Here is a 19,757-nt window from a genome sequence, read left to right on the forward strand (position 1 = left end):
CCTAGACACCCAGGCGCCAAGAGGAGGGCTTCTTGGAGGAAGCCCGCCAAAAGACGGTGAACAAAGAAGGCAAATCTGGTTTGCCGCGCAAAGTAAAACACAAGAAAGACTTAAACAAGAAGAAATGGTGAATAAACCCGACCGGAGACAAAAGAAAGAGTATTTGGTCAAGCGGGTTTATGTTCGAGGCTAATACAATAGCCTGGAACAGTACCACGTTTATATAGTATTCAGTAGAAAAACTTTGTTAAAGGGACGTCATGGTTTCAAGTAAAACCGAAAAACCCCTGAAATTCGCCAGTTATGGTAAGCTAAGCAACCATAACTCGCGCCACCACCGTGCACTGCGAAGACTAACACCCAGTACATCAAAGATGACATCACAATTGTCCGCGGACATGACGCAAGCTGCTGGGCTAATCCGTGTCCTGTCTGCCGAGCGAACAGGGAAGTGTGTCCGCGGAGCGGACATAGATATAACTAATTTTTTTGCCTTACGTTTTGGTCATTTAAAAAAACTACTGGACGGATTTACACCAAATTAACAAAAGCACGCAAATTTGGTGGAAATCCGTCCAGCGGCTTGGGCTGTAGGCGTGAGCAAAGTTTTTTCCCATTATGTCTATGGGAAAAACAGACGTTTTGGGACCCCCCCTATAACTTTGCCCCCCTGGACCAAACCTCACCAAACTTTCAGAGTGGGCGATATACTTTCTTTGCAAAGTTTGGCGAGGATTCGTCCAGGGAGAGCGGAGTTATAAGCCACCCAAAAAGTGCTCTTCTTATGGAATCAGCAACTTAACCATAACTACACAGCCACTACTGTGGCTTTGTAATAATCGCGGTAGAAAAGTTAGGGTAGATAACACTGCCACCAGCCAAGTCTAAATGTTAAAAGAGCAAAACAAAGCTCAGAGATGCACAGACAAAAAGGGATAGCAGTTAACCCTTTCCAGTACTCCATGTAAAATGGGGTGTACTGGGTCTGTAGTTTTAAATGACTATGTAAAGTAAATGGCAACTTTACCTGTTTTCTGGGGGACAGTAGTCCACCCCAGAAAAATGGAGTCAGTGGGAAGTCTCAAAGACAACCCTGTGTCACTGCACTGAAGTTGCTGTGTCACACACAAATAAAAAGATGATGCCTAGGGAGTTGGTGAGACTCCATAGCCCATGAGCACAAAAAGTACAACACACACAAAAATTACACTGTAAGAGTCGGAAAAGGTTCACACTCTTACTAAGTGGAAAAAATAAACCCCAGAAATCCAGCAAAGCTGCTGAGGGACTCACTAGGTAAGGGAAATTAGCCATAGAATGAGAATTCTCCCTAACAGAAGGTTAAACATTGAGGACAGAGGAGGTGATCGCTAAGCCAGCGCGCTGAGAAGACGGACGACACAGAGCAAATCCCAACATGTGGTGCCAGTTGTTGTGTGATGTTTGTTCATCTTTTTTTTGTTATGTATTGAAATTTAATAAAGAGTTAAAAAAAAGTGTGGCAAGATTTTTCCCAGAACATTAGCGCATAAATAGTCGCCACTCAATGTTGGTATTTTGCCCTTTTTTTTAAAAAACAAGAAGAGAGGACCCAAGGTTGGAGTCCTCCTGTCCCCTGCACACTCTGGGGCTACGCAACAAGGCATAGTTTCTTTTTAAATAAGAGTTTCAGTGCTATATAGATGATATTTGTGAGGTAGTGAATTGAACCAAAGTTTTCCTTATTTGAATCAAGAAGCAATGCTATTATAGATGTAAAAAGGGAGAAAGGTCTCCCATTTATTCACACACAAGTTGAAGCGTGAGCAATCAGAATAGCAATACATTGTCTACAATATCATGTTGAACAGAGAATCCACTTTGGTTGGCTTGACGCATTTCGAGGGTGGTCCTCTTCTTCAGAAGCCTTTGTGGATCTGATGTGTTTAAACATATTACATATATAGGAAATATAAAAAAGTCAAAAAACATTTTTGTTAGGCAATGTTCCAACTAGATTGGTGAATGCATCATAGTAAAGTAGCACATTAGGGTATCTCATGTTGTCTGGAGAGATTACTCCATCTAAACACTATTTTTACACTATCTGTCACTGAATCAACCCGCCCTAAGAATAATTAATCTAACCTACTACAATACGGGCGCTTATACAGAGTTTTCAAATCACTACATGGGGAAGCAAAAATAATTGCCATGGTAATCAGGAGAAGTATTGATATCATACAAGTCCTAAAAGTAATTAGGCATAGTCAAGAATGTGATGGCATTACCTCAGTGGTTTGGAAGGTCAGAGTATTGCTATTTTCAGGTCCTTGTTTAACGGCAGTCAGGGATGTCAGTTCTCGGATGGTCTGTTGGATAGCGTTTAAGGCACTACAGGGATAAATTAACAGAAACAATGTCTATAAAAAAATCGGTAGTGGTGCTGTACTGATATGTATATGTACTCAGAAGTTCAATGTCAGCCAAGGGATGGACAGATCAGCCCTCCTAAGTCGGTAGGAATACAGGCGATAGATCCTGCAATGTATAGTAGTGAGTTGAAGGTACTCCTATAGTCAGAGATAGTTAAACATAAGTGAGGCTAGCAGATGACCCAAATATGTAGAAAAAAGAAAGAGTGAGTATGTAAGGAGGTGATAGGGAGTAGCTACTCAGTGGCTATACAGTACAAAAAGAAGAATTAACTAAGATGGACCAGTTGAGTGGTCTGTGACTCACATTCAAACATAGAATGCTCTTTATAATGACGCAGCCTAAACAGCATGCCGCGTAAACTCTGGGGTCACTGGCGGGGTGTGGGAACTTAATTCGTCAATCCAGTGCCGGAACAAACAAGGCACGGAATGTCTGTGAATAAAGATACATGTCCACATATCAAACGTTACCTAATTATAGATGGCTGCTTAAGCCAAAATTAATGTTAATATACACAATAGATTAGGATATGGATTACTGACCTAATGGGAGTACGAATTATGAGGAACGAACTCCCACGGCAGTGCACATCATCATAGAAATTTTGGAGCGTTCTGGGAGCCGTGCGCGGAGTGGCGTACGCTAACACTATCGAAGCGGGCAGAGATGCACGTTGTTGGCGTTATCTAAAAAGCAATAAGGTCCTTGTAACAATATTGAGTGCAATAGAGGTGTGTAGGAGTAATGATTAAATGAAAGATATCTCAAGAATTCGTCACGGAAGCGCGTACCTGAATTCTACTGTCAGTCGAAGTGAGGGCGTCCAGTAGCTTGATCCGTGTGTCCATGGAGACAAGGGATCTAATGAAATAGACGACTCTTAAAAGGGCGTCGTTGACATCAATGACTGCAAGGGAGAATAAGGGGAAATTGACAAGGGACTTTGGCCTTTTTTCACAAAATCTAGTTTGAATATCCATTTTTTAATCAGATTTCCTCAATATAAGGCATCTCTTATCGGTGCCTCAATTGGTTGAATTACAACCCTGGACATTTCTGATGGTTTATGGTTAAGTCTCACAAAATGAGACACTAAGAGTTTATCCTCTATTTTGTTCTTTAGACACGACCTGTGATCACAGATCCTTTGCCACTTTTAGCCCAATAAGCAATGGTCTCAGGTGACTCATTTTGAAAAATTGGCATTTTATACTCAGTCCCGATTTTTGACTGGCAAAACCCATATTCGCCTTTAAATGACAATTAAACTTAAAGGACTCATTGGTGCATACTTAGGAAGACCAACAAAGAACAGTAGAACATCAAAACACACTGTGGCACCTTCCTCCTGTAGTAGGTCACTTCAGATGCTGGAGGTGCTCAGTCTGCTCTCTAACAAAAGATACAAAAACGGTGGACCTATATGGTCTAAATTGGCACCTCAAATCTTTTACTAACTGCAAGACCCAATGGGCAATTTACATGATCAAATGCCCCTGTAATCTCATCTATGTGGGCAAGACAAAAAACATGTTAGACAAAGGATCTGTGAACACAGGTTGTGTCTAAAGAACAAAATAGAGGATAAACCTTTAGTGTCTCATTTTGTGAGACTGAATCGTAAACCATCCGAAATGTCATGGGTTGTAATTCAAACAACTGAGGCACTGATAAGAGGAGATGACGGAGACTTTATATTGAGGAAAACTGAACAAAAATGGATATTGAAACTAAATTCTGTGAAAAAAGCCTTAAATACCAACATTGAGTGGAGACTATTTATGCGCTAAAGTTCTGGGAACATTCTTGCCACACTTATGTTTGCAATGTCCAAATTGGCGGCTGTAGCCAAAGAAATTGGAAGTGTTTTTCACATTTTGTTTCATCCCCAGTAAAGGAGATGACAAATTCACCCTGATGTCAAAATATATCAGAGGGATGATATCTTGGATGAGCACCATTCCGGAATCTAGACTATGGGCTCCAAATTTTTCCCGGTAAATGAAATGTTGAAACGATAAGTGGAAAATCACTACTTTCATTTCGCACCATTCCGGAATTTATTTTCAGGTACCTTTCATTTTTCCATAGAGTGGTAAAACTGAAATTACTAATGGAAATGACAACCCCTGTTGTTTGTATTGGCCTCCCGTAAACAGGGACAGCAATAAACGATGACGGATGCACGATTGCATACGGCCTTTCCATAGGAGATATTACAGCACCAATAATGTTCAAAAATCGTCTCTAAGGAAACTTTTGCCTAAAATAATAATAATTATTTTAATTTTTTCCTCTCTTAAAACAAATAAACACCCCAGTGGCTTTCCCTCAATTTTGGAGTTGCCTGGTGGTAGTTACGATATATATAATCATATGTAGTGATATTATTAATGAAATAGTGCTATGCCCCTGCCACCATAACAATGTCGCCAAATGGAAATCCACTGACACATAGAATAATAATGAGTTCTAGGTTCCGTCACTGCATCAGGACCTTTCCAACATGGTACCGAAAAGCGACTTCGGAGCGAAGTATGTGTAGCACAAAACTAGCGAAACATACTAATTTCCGCAATAGCTTAGTTCCCGGCATTCTACAGTTTTATTATGCTGTGAGAACTCCGAATGATGGCGGACCTCTGCACTCTCGAGACAGGTAAGGAATTTTTCCCTCTCCTTAATAAACACCCAGAATACTGGTCCGACTAATGGTCCGACTGATATTTTTTAACTAAACAATGAGATCTTGCATTTTTTCCAAAAAGCGTCTTATTCAGAGACCATAATTGTTGCCGCCCACCAATGGGTTAACTTGTTTAGCCCCCGCCGTTGGAGGCGGAGTTTATGACGGGGAGTTGGGGAACGAAGGGAGCACTGGGTCAGGCGCGAGAAGCGGCAGTGATTGTTAGCGAAGTTGAAATAAAGACGTGTTGAGAAACCCCTCCGTGTGCGCGTCCTCCTTTCAGGCCTGGTAGAAGGCAACACTGGCGACAAAGGCTGTCCGTGCGCACAGCAGAGTCCTCCTTTGGCAATCCGCCACATCCTCGCTCGGATGACCGCCGAGTCTCCTCCTACTCCTCCACCTCCAGTACAAGTAACGGCAATCCGCCGCGTGTGCGTGGGTGTCTGCCTACACGCCAAGCTCCTCTCCTCCTCCATCATCATGCCTAGTACGGCGTGCCAGACAGCTGCGCAAGCACTGGGAAGTGCGCATTTGGTCCTGGCAGTCCGCCAGATCCTCTCAAGCGACGCGTGCCGGTGATCCCACCCACGCCCTCCGGCTGCACGTTCCAGCCCTCTTCTCCTAAGGGCCCATCGGAGTTAAGTGGAAACCTCCTCCCCACAGCACCTGGGGCAGGCTCCCACCGGCCAGCAACATGAGCAACCCTGTGTCCAATCCTGGATTCCCCCAACTGGCCCGCGAGACAAAACCAATCCAGCTGCGGCTACCCCAGCCATTCACCATGGCGCCCCAAGCCACCAAGGGGCCGAGATGGACCGACTGGATGGAAGACTCAACACTATGTGAGGGGATCTGGTGATGGCGACTCCCCCAACATCAGGGACATCTTCCTCAATTTAGTGGGGGGGGGAGATAAAGACAGTTGTGAAAATGATTCCCGCAGCTCAACAAAACACGTTCGCAAACCTGATCGGGGCTTTAGACAAACTCCTCATCATCGAAGTCAACCGCGACTACGAGCGGTATTTATTTAACAAATGCACCCAATTGCCACGAGAGACAGTCGACAAATTCATAACCTGTTTAAGAGTGAAGAGAGCAAACTGCCAGTTCAACGCATTTTCTCTAGAAGAAGCGATAAGGTTGAGGGTCATAGAAGGGTGCCTTTCCCCCGCACTCAAGAAACAGCTACTGAATAAACCCCTCACCATCCCAGAAGTCAGTGAGCTTGCTCGCATACATGAGAGGGTTGATGCCCAAGCCTCATCCATGGGCAACTCAGGCAACCCCAAACAAGACACCAATGAACTTGTCGCAGCCATACAGCCCCCTCGTCAAGGCGACAGAGGGTCGCAACCATACAGAGTACAAGCTACGCAGGTTCCACGCCAACAGAGACAATGCTACCGCTGTGGGATGTCCTTTCCACACTCTGGGTCATGCCCAGCTTTATCCCAATGATGCACAAACTGCGGAAGAGAGGGACATTTTCAGAGAAGGCATACCATTTCCTCCAATGCGCCCCCAAGCACCCGCCAGGACGCCTCTCCGCTCGCCGTCCCCACAATATAATCAACCCAGATACTACCAACAAGGACAAGGACAGAGGCGATACGTCAGAGCCATTGATGAGTACCAAACACAGGGGTACCCACTACAGCTAGACCAGGCAGACCAAACCAGATATTTCACGGATGAGTACGATTACCCACCGACAGAATATAGGCCTGAAACATTCTACCATGACGAGCAGGAAGCAGCATACAACACGCCATATGATCAGTACGACCAGGACGAGTACGTCAATCTCATACTTGACAATGAAGAGGCCAGGGAGGCCCCCAAAATCCCGATCAAAATGGGGAACTGCCAATTCCAATTCATGGTCAACTCAGGCGCCACTGTTAATATCATGGGCGAGCAGGACTACGCTAAAATACCAAACCCGCCGACGCTCGAACCATCACACTTGAGAATTTTTCAATGGGTAGCTGCCACCCCCCTGCAGACAGTGGGGCGTTTCACACAACATCTCCTCCTGAATGGTCGGCAAGTGGACACAACCATACACATCATCCGTTCACTTGCCAGAAGCCGATGCCTACTCAGCTATCATACGGCATCCCGCCTAGGGCTGATTGAGATACACGTGAAGGCGGTTGACACCATTACCGCAACCTCGAACAGACTGAATCCGAGAGACTCTGTCGGCACTATAGCGTGCTACCAATCACAGAACCTCATCACACAAGACGACATCACAAGAAAATTCCCCAACCTATGCACAGGCCTGGGTAAACTCAAGGCCCCTCCCATCAGACTCAACATCGACCCCTCAGTGAGACCGGTGCCACAACATCCCAGAAGAGTTGGGTTCCACATGCAAGCGGCAATGTCAGAAGCACTCCAACAACTGCTTTCCGATGGCATCATCGAACCGGCGACGGGGCCGACACCATGGGTATCCCCTCTCGTGGTCGTGCCCAAGGAAGGAGGCAAGATCCGGTTGTGTGTGGACATGAGGGTAGTAAACACCACCATCCAACGGGAGAGGCATCCGGGTCCGTGCATTGAGGACATGATTGTGCAACTAAACAATGCCCGGATGTTCTCCAAGCTCGACCTAATCCAAGGCTACCATCAGCTGGAGCTACATCCTGACTCCAGGCCCATCACAACGTTTGCGACGCACGACGGACACTTCAGATACCGGAGACTGAATTTTGGTATCTCGTCTGCCGCGGAGATCTTCCAGGAAGCCATACCCCAGGTCATCAGACCCATAAGGGGCACTCTGAACTACAGTGACGACATCCTCGTTTTTGGGTCGTCAAAGGAGTCCCACGACAAAGCACTACACGCCACCTGTGCAGCGCTTCAGGAGGCGGGCCTCACACTCAACATCACCAAGTGCCGATTCAGCAAGACAAAACTAAAATTCTTTGGACACATCTTCTCCAGTGAAGGGATGATGCCAGATCCCGACAAGGTCGACACTATCACCAATCTCGGCGAACCACAGCAGGTTGCGGATGTCTGTTCCATCCTCGGCATGGCGGGATACTGTGCAAGGTACATACTCCATTATGCCTCTCTCACTGACTCGCTGAGAAAGCTACTGCATAAGGACTCAACTTTTGAGTGGACCCCCGCTTGCTGGCAGGCTTTTACCAACATCAAGCATGCCCTAACGGAAGCCCACCGCCTTGCGTACTTCAACCCCTTGTGGCTCACAGAAGTGGTGGTAGACGCAAGCCCAGTTGGCCTTGGCGCCATCTTAGCCCAAACCAGCGGCGCAGACATCAACCCCAGACACGTGGTTGCTTATGCAAGCAGCGCATTGTCAACCCCAGAACTGGCCTATTCCCAGGCAGAGAAGGAGAGTTTGGCAGCGGTCTGGGCATGTGAGCATTTTCACAACTTCCTCATTGGGAAACGTTTCACCTTGATCACTGACCACCAGGCGCTGCGGTTGTTGTTCGGGAACCCGCACACCAAGATGCCCCCAAGGATTGAGCGGTGGGGCATCCGTCTGTAGGAATACAACTATGACATTATACATCGTCCCGGGGTGACCTCAACCCCGCTGACTATCTGTTGCGACATCCAGTCGGATCCCCACTGACCCGGAAAGGTGATGTCGCCTATGTGCAGTACGTAGCATCCAACTCGTTACCACCGGCCTTATCCCTTGAGATGGTTGCCACCACATCAGCTGCCGACCCTACGACAGCCCTCGCTATCAGCCTCACGTTGACCAATAATTGGAAAGACCATCACAGAGCAATGCTGGCACACCCGGGAGTGAGCAGACAGGAGATCGAAAGACTGGCAAGGGTGCACAAGGAACTGGCTGTCAAGGACAACAATATTCTTCTCAGAGGGTGCAGGATTTTCATCCCTGCCACATTAAGGAGCGAGTTTGTCCTAACGGCCCATGAGGGGCACAGAGGGGCCGAGAACACCAAAAAACAGTTGAGGTGCCATGTCTGGTTCCCTTTCTTAGATGCAGCAGTAGAGGAATGGGTGAAGAACTGTCATGCCTGCCAGTGCACGGCCCTGGCTGAAAACCCTCCCCCACTACAGCATACGCAGATACCCGATCGCCCGTGGGAGCGAGTAGCCATGGATTTCTACGGGCCCACAGAAGCGGGTGACTATCGCCTGCTTCTAATAGACGAACATTCAAAATTCCCAATAGTCAAACTGGTTACCACCATAGCGTTTCCCCAAGTTGCAGTGGCACTGGAGGAAGTATTCAGCGAGTGGGATACCCCAAAACAGTGAAATCTGACAATGGACCACCGTTCTGTGGCCACGAGTTCGGGGCACTGGCGAAGCATCTGGGTTTCACACATATGAAGATAACCCCCCGCCACCCGCAAGCGAATGGAATGGCAGAACGCTTTATGGCGTCAATTAAAAACATGATACAGAGGGCCAGAGTCGAAGCAGTCAATCCCCACCAGGCACTGTGCCGACTCCTACGAGACTATAGAAACACACCCCATGAGGCCACGAACAAGACACCCGCCGAGCTAATGCTCTGCTACGAAGTGCGAACCCGCATACCACGCAACCCGTCAAGCGATGAACCACCGGACATGGACATACTCCAAAAGGATGCAGAAGCTAAAGAGAGAGCAAGACGAGACACTGACACTCGCTGCCATGCAGTGACAAAAGATTTCCACATAGGAGATGAAGTTCTCGTCCAACAGCCAACGCCCAGAAAGACAGATCCGCGGTTTGCCCCAAGTCCCATGAGGGTAACCGCAGTGAAAGGTACGATGGTGACAGCCGAAGATCAAAACAGAGCTGTCACCAGGAACTGTCAGCAATTCAGGCACTATGTCAGGCGAGAGGGAGCGGAGCTACCTCAGAGGCCGGTTTCCCCAGAACCGCGAGAGCCGCGAGACGACCTGTGGACCCCTCCGGTAGGAGACCCTGGAGGGAGAAGCCATGAAGCAGGAACTCAGGAAATGTTAGGGCCAGTTGCCCAAGATGAGAGACCACGGTGAGCCATCAAGAAACCTATGAGGCTTGTTGAAGAGTGTTGAGTTGATGTTTGGACATATTGTTCGGGGGTGGTGTTGCCGGCCACCAATGGGTTAACTTGTTTAGCCCCCGCCGTTGGAGAGGCGGAGTTTATGACGGGGAGTTGGGGAACGAAGGGAGTTCTGGGTAAGGCGCGAGAAGCGCCAGTGATTGTTAGGGAAGTTGAAATAAAGACGTGTTGAGAAACCCCTCCGTGTGCGCGTCCTCCTTTCAGGCCTGGTAGAAGGCAACAATAATGACGCTACACATATATGAATTTGACAACAAGGCAGGCACATATATGAACGAACATGTGCCAAGTAATTGTCGCAAATAATTTTGCGTGTGTACATTCCTATACAGAAAACATACAAAAAAATCGACTCCTCCTTTATGTTTGCAGGAGCACAATAACATAACCTTCTCTCAAAGGAGGTACGGCAAGCAGTCAAATAAGAAAGTGGCACCCATACTGAGGTTAGTGATTCAAGCTTTATCTCTGCACCTCCATCCTGACAAGTACCTTAGAACGTAATGAAGGTCTTAAAGTATTAAATTGAGACTAAGACGCACACGCTGCCGCTGAGCTAGCCCGGGAGGATAGCTCAGCGGCAGCGTGTGCGTCTTGGAAGCAAGACGACACAAAGCAACAACAGGTTCGATCCCCGGGTCCGCGCTTAGAAATCTCTGGGTGTTTAAGCGCGTTATAAATACGTAACTAAGAAGAAAAAAAAAAAACACAACTACGCAACTAAGAAAAACAAACAATTCCTGTAACAGCGCCTCGATGCCTGCGGGCTGTGCGAGCGCTTTATAAATGTAAAAAAAAAAAAACCTGTCCCCCCATGTAGGTGAACTCGACTGAGGTCCGGACAGTATGATTGAACTTATCCATCCATCGTGCCCATACTTACCCCTATCAAGAATAAGATTAGTGGTCATCACTCTAAAGAGAAAAGATCACACAGTTGTACTGTGATGACTATTCCAGAGCCTTCCATAGTCTTATAGAGTTTTAATATTTTTATTGTAGTGTGTCGTTCTGAAAACAGCAAGGGTTATATCGATTTTCCTCGCATGTACAAGAAACACTGTCCTTAAGAAAGCCCATCCAATTCTTGTCAGAAACATTGGAACAAACGTATTCAAATAAAAGGGCTAAAACACGTGTAAACAACAAGACAACAAAAATGTCAAGCTGTCTCTTTGTTCCTCTTTGGTGCCTGGTGCATAATCAATGTACACCGTTTTTCTTACAAGTTTTTTACTGAAATTAAATATAAAAAACTAAAATAGAAGTTGATTTGTCTTCAAAAGACAGATGTGTTATAAATAATTGAATCACATCGTACACTAACCACAAGACACCACAAGCGTATTATATGTAATGGTTTTTATATGTCTGTATATGTATTGTTAACATTGATATGAATTAATTATGGTATGAAGTACATTTTTTGTAACTTGACTATGCGTAAACATCATGAATAAATGTATACATTTATAATCAAAGACTTTGGATTACATAATGCTAAATCCAATATAGCATTTGAAGAGTGGTAACTCTAATAGGTGTGAAGTTAAGGGAGGGGAAACCCATTGTCACCCATTGATAAATATTATCACATTGGGTAGTGGTGCAGCGGCATACAAGTGGGCCTTCATGTCATTCACCTGGGACTGGGTGGTGGGCAGTGCGATGTGTTGGTTGATGTTATAAGGCAGAATCATATGCAGTACCCTTTCGGAACACTACACACAATTAAGACTACAGGTGTAAGTATAATTCACCGTTGGTACAAGCCTGTACTACACAGTAATGTGGTAGCAGTGGCTGAGCAGCCAGACTTATCTAAAGAGTAAAGTGAGCAGTAGACCAGGTTACACAAAGGACCAGCAAATACAGCAATTCAAACAAACACTTACTCAAGGTTTCTTGGTAAAAGAATATACATTTATTTGCACAGTCATTTGGAAAACATTCCACTAGTAAGAGCAGCTCAATATCACAATCTAATATACTACAATACACAACCAATTAGTTTCTGAACAAGTTCAGCTCCCCTGAAGTGGGAGCAAAATGGCACTTCAGTTACTTTAAAAAGACAAGGTTATAAGAATCCACAGCACAAATACTTTCATATGTAAGGCAAAGGGTTTCAGTTAACTACAACCAGCAATTCAATTCATAGGCCTGGGCCAAAGTCAATGGTTCACAGTCTTTGTATAGGATAGTACAGTTCTGGTAGTAAACGGTTCAATCTTTGCCATGGAATTTAGAAGAATTTGGTGAGACGAAAAGTTAGATGTTGGTTTAGGGAAGGACAAGCCTTCGAAGTTGGGAAAGTTTCACAAACTTTCACTGTGGCCGAAAAGATTTCCAGACGGCGTTTGCACACTACCGCCCTGGGCCCATCGACCATAGGCTGCCCCCAAAAGCATTTTTTTGTGCTAAAAATGCACATATTGCACGCTGTTAGCGAGTATTCCCCCTCCATGGCTCCCCGCTTCTTGGTGTCCTTTTTCCCCACCTTCCCGACCTCCCTCCCGACGTGATTGGCCCATTGAAACCAGGGCAAACAGAGGCCTAAAGATCTGCTGCCCGTGCCTCACCAATGCCATTGCTGGCAAACCCCTCTGGGAGGTAAGACCGCCCTGGGCCCATCCTGGTGTCCTTTTCCCTGCCTTCCCGACCTCCCTCCCGACGTGATTGGCCCATTGAAACCAGAGCAAACAGAGGCCTAAAGACCTGCTGCCTGTGCTGCACCAACGCCATTGCTGGCAAAACCCTCTGGGAGGTAAGACCGCCCTGGGCCCATCCACCATAGACTGCCCCGAAAAGCATTTTTTTGTGCTTAAAATGCACGTAATGCGCGCTGTTAGCGAGGATTCCCCCTCCATGGCTCCCCGCTTCCTGGTGTCCTTTTCCCCGCCTTCCCGACCTCCCTCCTGACGTGATTGGCCCATTGAAACAGGGCAAACAGAGGCCTAAAGACCTGCTGCCCGTGCTGCACCAACGCCATTGCTAGCAAACCCCTCTGGGAGGTAAGACCGCCCTGGGCCCATCCACCAGTCTGCCCCGAAAAGTATTTTTTTGTGCTTAAAATGCACGTAATGCGCGCTGTTAGCGAGGATTCCCCCTCCATGGCTCCCCGCTTCCTGGTGTTCTTTTTCCCCGCCTTCCCGACCTCCCTCCTGACGTGATTGGCCCATTGAAAACAGGGCAAACAGAAGCCTAAAGACCTGCTGCCCGTGCCGCACCAACGCCATTGCTGGCAAACCCCTTTGGGAGGCAAGACCGCCCTGGGCCCATCCACCATAGTCTGCCCCGAAAAGTATTTTTTTGTGCTTAAAATGCGCGCTGTTAGCGAGGATTCCCCCTCCATGGCTCCCCGCTTCCTGGTGTTCTTTTTCCCCGCCTTCCCGACCTCCCTCCTGACGTGATTGGCCCATTGAAAACAGGGCAAACAGAGGCCTAAAGACCTGCTGCCCGTGCCGCACCAACGCCATTGCTGGCAAACCCCTCTGGGAGGCAAGACCGCCCTGGGCCCATCCACCATAGTCTGCCCCCAAAAGCATATTTTTGTGCTTAAAATGCACGTAATGCGCGCAGTTAGCGAGGATTCCCCCTCCATGTCTCCCCGCTTCCTGGTGTCCTTTTCCCTGCCTTCCCAACCTCCCTCCCGGTGTGATTGGCCCATTACACCCTCATAATGACACCCAGGGCAGCCCCCTACCCGGCAGCCCCCTCGGCTAAGGGCCAGAGGCAAAGGGCCAGAGGCAAAGGGCGGCTCCAACAGAGGCAGTTCCAGTAGTGTCTGCAGGTGTCCGCAGGGGAAGCCAATGAAGCCATAAGTCGGCAGACCCCAACAAAAACTGCGAGTGTGGCATGGGTGGGGTGTAGAGCAATTACTCTATTCCAGAAAACCCCTGCCACTCTACCTTACCTTTCCATAGCATAGACTGCCATAGACTTACATAATGCATACTTAGAAAGACTTGTGACCACTGCAAATAGACTGTAAATGTTGCCCGGCAATACATACCAACTTACCTGCCAATGTCAGCTAGTGCCACACCTGGAGGGAACTGTGAAGATTAGCCTGCGTCGCATCTAGATGGGATCAAGATTGTTGGCATGCACCACACTTACAGAGAATTCTTAACATGTGCACACTTAGATGGAATCCTCAACCTAGCCTGCGTCGCATCTGGACAGAATTGTAAATGTAAGCATGCGCACACATAGAGGGAATTCTTAAACCTAGCAGGCGCAACATCTAGATAGAACTGTAAATACTAGCATGTGCACACATAGAGGGAATTCCTTAGCTTAGCACGCGCCACATCTAGATGGAATTGTGAATGTTAGCATGTGCCACACTTAGTTGGAATCCTCAACCTAGCATGCGTCGCGCCTGGATAGAACTGTGAAAGTTAGCATGTGCCAGACTTAGTTGGAATCCTCAACCTAGCATGCGTCGCACCTAGATAGAACTGTGAATGTTAGCATGTGCCACACTTAAATGGAATCCTCAAGCTAGCCTGCGTTGCACCTAGATAGAACTGTGAATGTCAGCATGTGCCACACTTAGTTGGAATCCTCAACCTAGCATGCGTTGCACGTAGATCCAATTGTAAATGTTAGCATGTGCCACACTTAGTTGGAATCTTCAACCTAGCCTGCGTCGCACCTAGATAGAACTGTGAATGTTAGCATGTGTCACACTTAGTTGGAATCCTCAACCTAGCCTGCGTCGCATCTAGTACAATTGTAAATGTTAGCATGTGCCACACTTGGATGGAATCCTCAACCTGCCGTGCGTCACACCTAGATAGAGCTGTGAATGTTAGCATGTGCACACAGAGGGAATTCTTGAACCTGGCAGGTGCCGCATCTAGATGGAATTGTGCATATTAGCATATGCAGCACTTAGATGGAATCCTCAACCTAGCCTGCGTCGCATTTAGATAGAAAAGTAATTCAATGTTTGAAATACGACTCTCCTGCCAAGCCTGGACCAAGTGTGCAAGCATGAATCAATAACCAACCCACTAACAATTTCACTCCTCTGCATACACCTCTCAAACTCGAACCAAACATGACCACAAGCCTTAACGCAGCAAACCGCACAAACTTCACTACATTGCAACAACAAAACAAACCACACATAGACTTGCACAACACCACACGACTACTACCAACCGTAAAACACCCCAAGCCCAGCCAAATGACCCACCGTGCTGAGGCTTCCAACAGCACATCACTGCTATCTTGCACTTTTCCAGCTCATTCCCACTAACTCACCCTCCCCCCCTTTTTCAGAGCCGCCAGAGTGCCAGGGGACCACTCCTGTGGTGATAGTGCGCGGTACAAATATCCTTTAACATTAACATATAGTGGAGGCAGTTTGGCAGTTCGAGCAGATCTCGCTGTTCCTGAGCTTGAATCATGGGGACAAGAAGGAGGACGTCGGGAGGTTCCTGCACTGCCCAGGAAAGAGGCCACAAGCTTGGCAAAACCGGAACAGTGTGATGTTGGATTTTGTGAGGCAGACTGGGCGGTGGGAGGAGTTGTGAGTTTATGGGAACAAAGTACTGATTGGTGGGTCTGGTGCACATCATCCTTTAGGATGAGGAAGCGCCTGCGTGGGTCCGCCCACGCATCTGATAATTAGGAAGAATAAGGTGTGAATGCCTTAAAGTCCACGAGCTGGTTTCCTTCCCCCTGGCTATCCGGTTTTCAACAGCACGCTGTCATGATGCCTACCCCCGGGCATCAGGACCAAGGCCCTCAGCTCCGGGAGCAGGCATCCAGACATTTGTTTAAACCTCAGCAGCCCCGGCTAGGGGCTGTCTGGGTTCAGTCCTGGCGCCTTAGGCGCCAGGCTCATCATAGAAATCAGTCCTGGCGCCATAGGCGCCAGGCTCATAGACTTTACTTACCTGATGCAGAGCATGCTGCAAAAGAGTCCAAGCCTACATGAGGCCTGGATGGGACTATTTTGTTACAGGGACTATTTTTTACTCGGGCGTGGCTCTAGGGAACTTCTTACCTGGAACTACTTTGGAGGCTATTTAAACCACACCCGAACAGCAGCACATGCTTCGCGTTATTCTGCATCCAGCAGCGTGACGCTCACCGTGCCTGCAGCCAGCATCCAGTCTTCTGCCACGCCCGCGTGCCTGCAGCCAGCATCCTGTCTTTTGCAACGCCCGCCTAGAATCCGGAGCACCTAGAATAAAAAAGAGGAAAAAAACAAAGTTAGAAAATTAACTTATTTCAAATTCCTCACCTAATTCCGGAACCATTTCATCTCCGGACCTGGAAAGTACATCAGTCCTGCACGCGTCGCTTCGCCAGCTCCAGCACGGCGCCTTACTCACCAGTTCTCACAGCATCTTTCGATCCGCCACTGTCTCCATCATTTCTTCGCCGTAATCCGGCACCTAGGGGACACAAGAAAAAACAAGGTGAGCCAAGGGAATCAACAAATACAACCTCTTCTCACCATAGACTTACCTGATTTACCACCGGCGGTATTATTCCATAACTCTCCACATTTTCATATGCCGCATCTGTAAAGAGGAAGAAAAACAACACGTTAACGCATGCAATAGTTACCGGACAGCGTTGGGTAACACAGACTCTTACCTGAACGCCAGCAGCAGCTACGAGACCTTCTTCTCACAAACTCAGTTGCAATTTAAGGAAGGAAGGGGACAAGAGTGAACATCGGGCACATTGAACTCTTTGAACTTGATACTTACCAATCCCGCCAGGGACTTCAGAGTCAATACTTACCGGAACTCTCCCAACGCCTTCAAACCAGTGAAGTAACTGGTATCTACGCGCCCCTGCAAGACACGCAGGATGGAGAGCTCATCTTTTACGAACATAAGGTGAGGTTACTAAGGGGATATCAGAGGTGATTAGTGGGGGAGAGAGAGAACAGTTGGGAGGCCATCACTAAAACCCACAGGTGGTTAATCCCTGTCTCCACTTGCAGGAAAATACTTCTTCGGGTCCAGCAGACAAGACTATGCGGGCCAGTCCAGACAGTCATCTCTGCACTACGCATCACGTTGAAGGAGACCGCAGCTGTCCGGGTCCGATCGACACCCCTGTGGGGTTCAGGTGAGCGTAACACACTCTGAAGAAAATTCGACCAGGATGGGGACAGTGTCCAGGTGGCTTAAGAGTTGGTTGTTCCCACCAAACTCAAGGGAAGAAGTTAACCTTGAAGGGCTTCTCTGTCGATGGAGTTTTAGGCAATTCGGACCCGCAGCAGGGCTACACCGGTCATCCAGAAGTTGCAGCAGTCGTCTTCCTTCAGCTCGTCTTCGGTTCTTTCGTTCCAGTGGTCGACTCTGCTTTCCAAGTCCCAGAGACCTGCTTTTAAACTGTTTTCCCCAATTCATTCCAGCCTGGCTGTCACTCACACAGCAGGGTGGCTGTCCTTGCCGGACAGCCAGCCGGCCAATCATGCCAGAGTGCATTCAGGTCTCCTAGGAGACTAAGCGCAGGGAGTTCCGGGCACCCCCCTCACATCCTGTCCACCCCAGACACTCGGGCGCCAGAGGAGGGCTTCAGCACTGAAGCCTGCCAAAGGCCAACGAACAAAGGGACCAAACCTGGTTTGGTGTGCAGAGACAAACACAAGAAGGACCTTTCCAAAAAGAAATGGCGATAAAAGTTGACCGGAGTTGGTTTTTACAGATAGGTCTTGTGCGCCATATTGAAAAACATGGCTGACCCGATTTTAAGCTACCGTTGTTCGCAGTCGGGAAAAATCATGGTAGTTTGATCTAAACCACTGCCACCAGCCATTTCAAGTAGGAACATGTAACATTTGATTGTTACATGAGAGTTTTGACTCAGGGGATGCTAGGCAACCCCTCCAGCACTCTATAGGAAGATAGGTTGTGCTGGGTCTGTACATTTAAAGAGACTAGTAAAGTCAATTTAACTTTCCATGCTCTGGGAGACAGTCAGTTCCAGAGAAGGTGTTTAAACGTTGGGGAGTCTGAAAGACACCCCTGTGCCACTGCACTGAGGGTGCTGTGTGACACATAGACAAAGATTATGCCTATGGAGTTGTTTTAAAACTCCATATCCAAAGAACACAAAAGTAAAACACACATCAAAATACATCGAAGAGTGGAGAAAAAAGGCTCAGACTCTTCCCAGGTAAAAAAATTCAAATTCTAGAAATCCAGCAAACTTGCTGGGGGTCTCAAAGGGTAAGGGAAATTAGCACATTCTTGAGAATTCTCCCTAACAGTTGACATGGAGTAGAATGGCATCCAGCACTGGCCAAGTGCTGCGCTGAATGTTGACTGCGCCATGCCATGCATCCTGGCTACGGGATGCTGGAAAGTGCCCATTCGAAGGAACTGTAGGACTGCAATCAGCTTCACCAGTGGGGCACAGCTGTGCAGATGTTAATTATTCTTCTCCCAATTTCATCATGTATTGTGGCCAGCAGCTCAGTGATGGTCTCCTTGTCCAGGCGGTCCGCAGTTACCAACTGGGTGTCACTGAGGGCATAGGGTGATGGCCTGACCCTGGGGATGGGTGCTTACCTTGCTGGGGCTGCTCTCCTCCTCCTCCTCATTCCACCTCCACTGTAGTCCCTGTGCATCAGAAGGAGCAGGCGCAGCCTGAGTAGCTGCCTATCCCAGCTTGCATCAAATAATGGCAGCCTGGTGTTGCAAACAGTGCTTGGGGCCTGGGTGGGGCTTATGTAGCCCTCCGGTGTGCATTGTGTTCACCTGTGGCTTGATTCCTGTAGCCTGGGTTCATTTACCCCATTTGTCTCTGGAGAGTGTCTATCCATCACATGAGCTGAAAAGCTTCCAACACGCAATCCATCCCTAGCACCTTTGCAAGGTTTAAAGAGAGCACTCTTTTGCCTTGGTTTCAGAACAGGGCAACTATGTGTCCGTTCCCCTCCAGGTTGGACGCTCGAATGAGCCAATCATCCAGGTAGGGCTATATAGGACTACATCTCTGTTGAAGAAAAGCTGCCACCATCTTGGTGAAAAACCTTGGGGCAGAATTCAAGCGAAAAGGGTGCACTCTGAATTGGAACGACGTATTCACTGGTGCCAGTTTTAAGAATTGGCAATGCTATAGGTGTCCTGGTCATCTAGCATTCACAGCCACCCTCTCTATGTAGGAATGAGAGAATTGGTACTGAATTGACCATGTTTAATCTTATACTGCTACGTGGGGTGAAACTTTATGAGCTCCAAAGATCCAAAATAGTTCCCACTCTTCCTTGCTCTTCTTTAGTACTACAAATAAACGGGGGGGGGGGAGACATCAAGAGCCTACAAAGGTGGGACTGCTCTACAGTCGTTAAGGATGCAACTTTGATATCACTTCGCTGACATTTTCTTTATTTTTAACATTCTTTATTAATGTTCTCATGTTCAAACACAAACACCAACCAATTACATTCAATTCCAGAGAAAAAGGAACATAACCCCCCCAACACTGTCCCACACCAACACTTCCCCACCCTTAACCCACCGCTAGGTACGGTACATTGAAATAAACCACTGTGTGATAGGTCAACCCGCCCACACCCACTGAATATTAGTGCTGTAG

Source organism: Ambystoma mexicanum, chromosome 7p (assembly GCF_040938575.1).
Source record: "Ambystoma mexicanum isolate Mex_15411 chromosome 7p, UKY_AmexF1_1, whole genome shotgun sequence".
Taxonomy (NCBI): Eukaryota; Metazoa; Chordata; class Amphibia; order Caudata; family Ambystomatidae; genus Ambystoma; species Ambystoma mexicanum.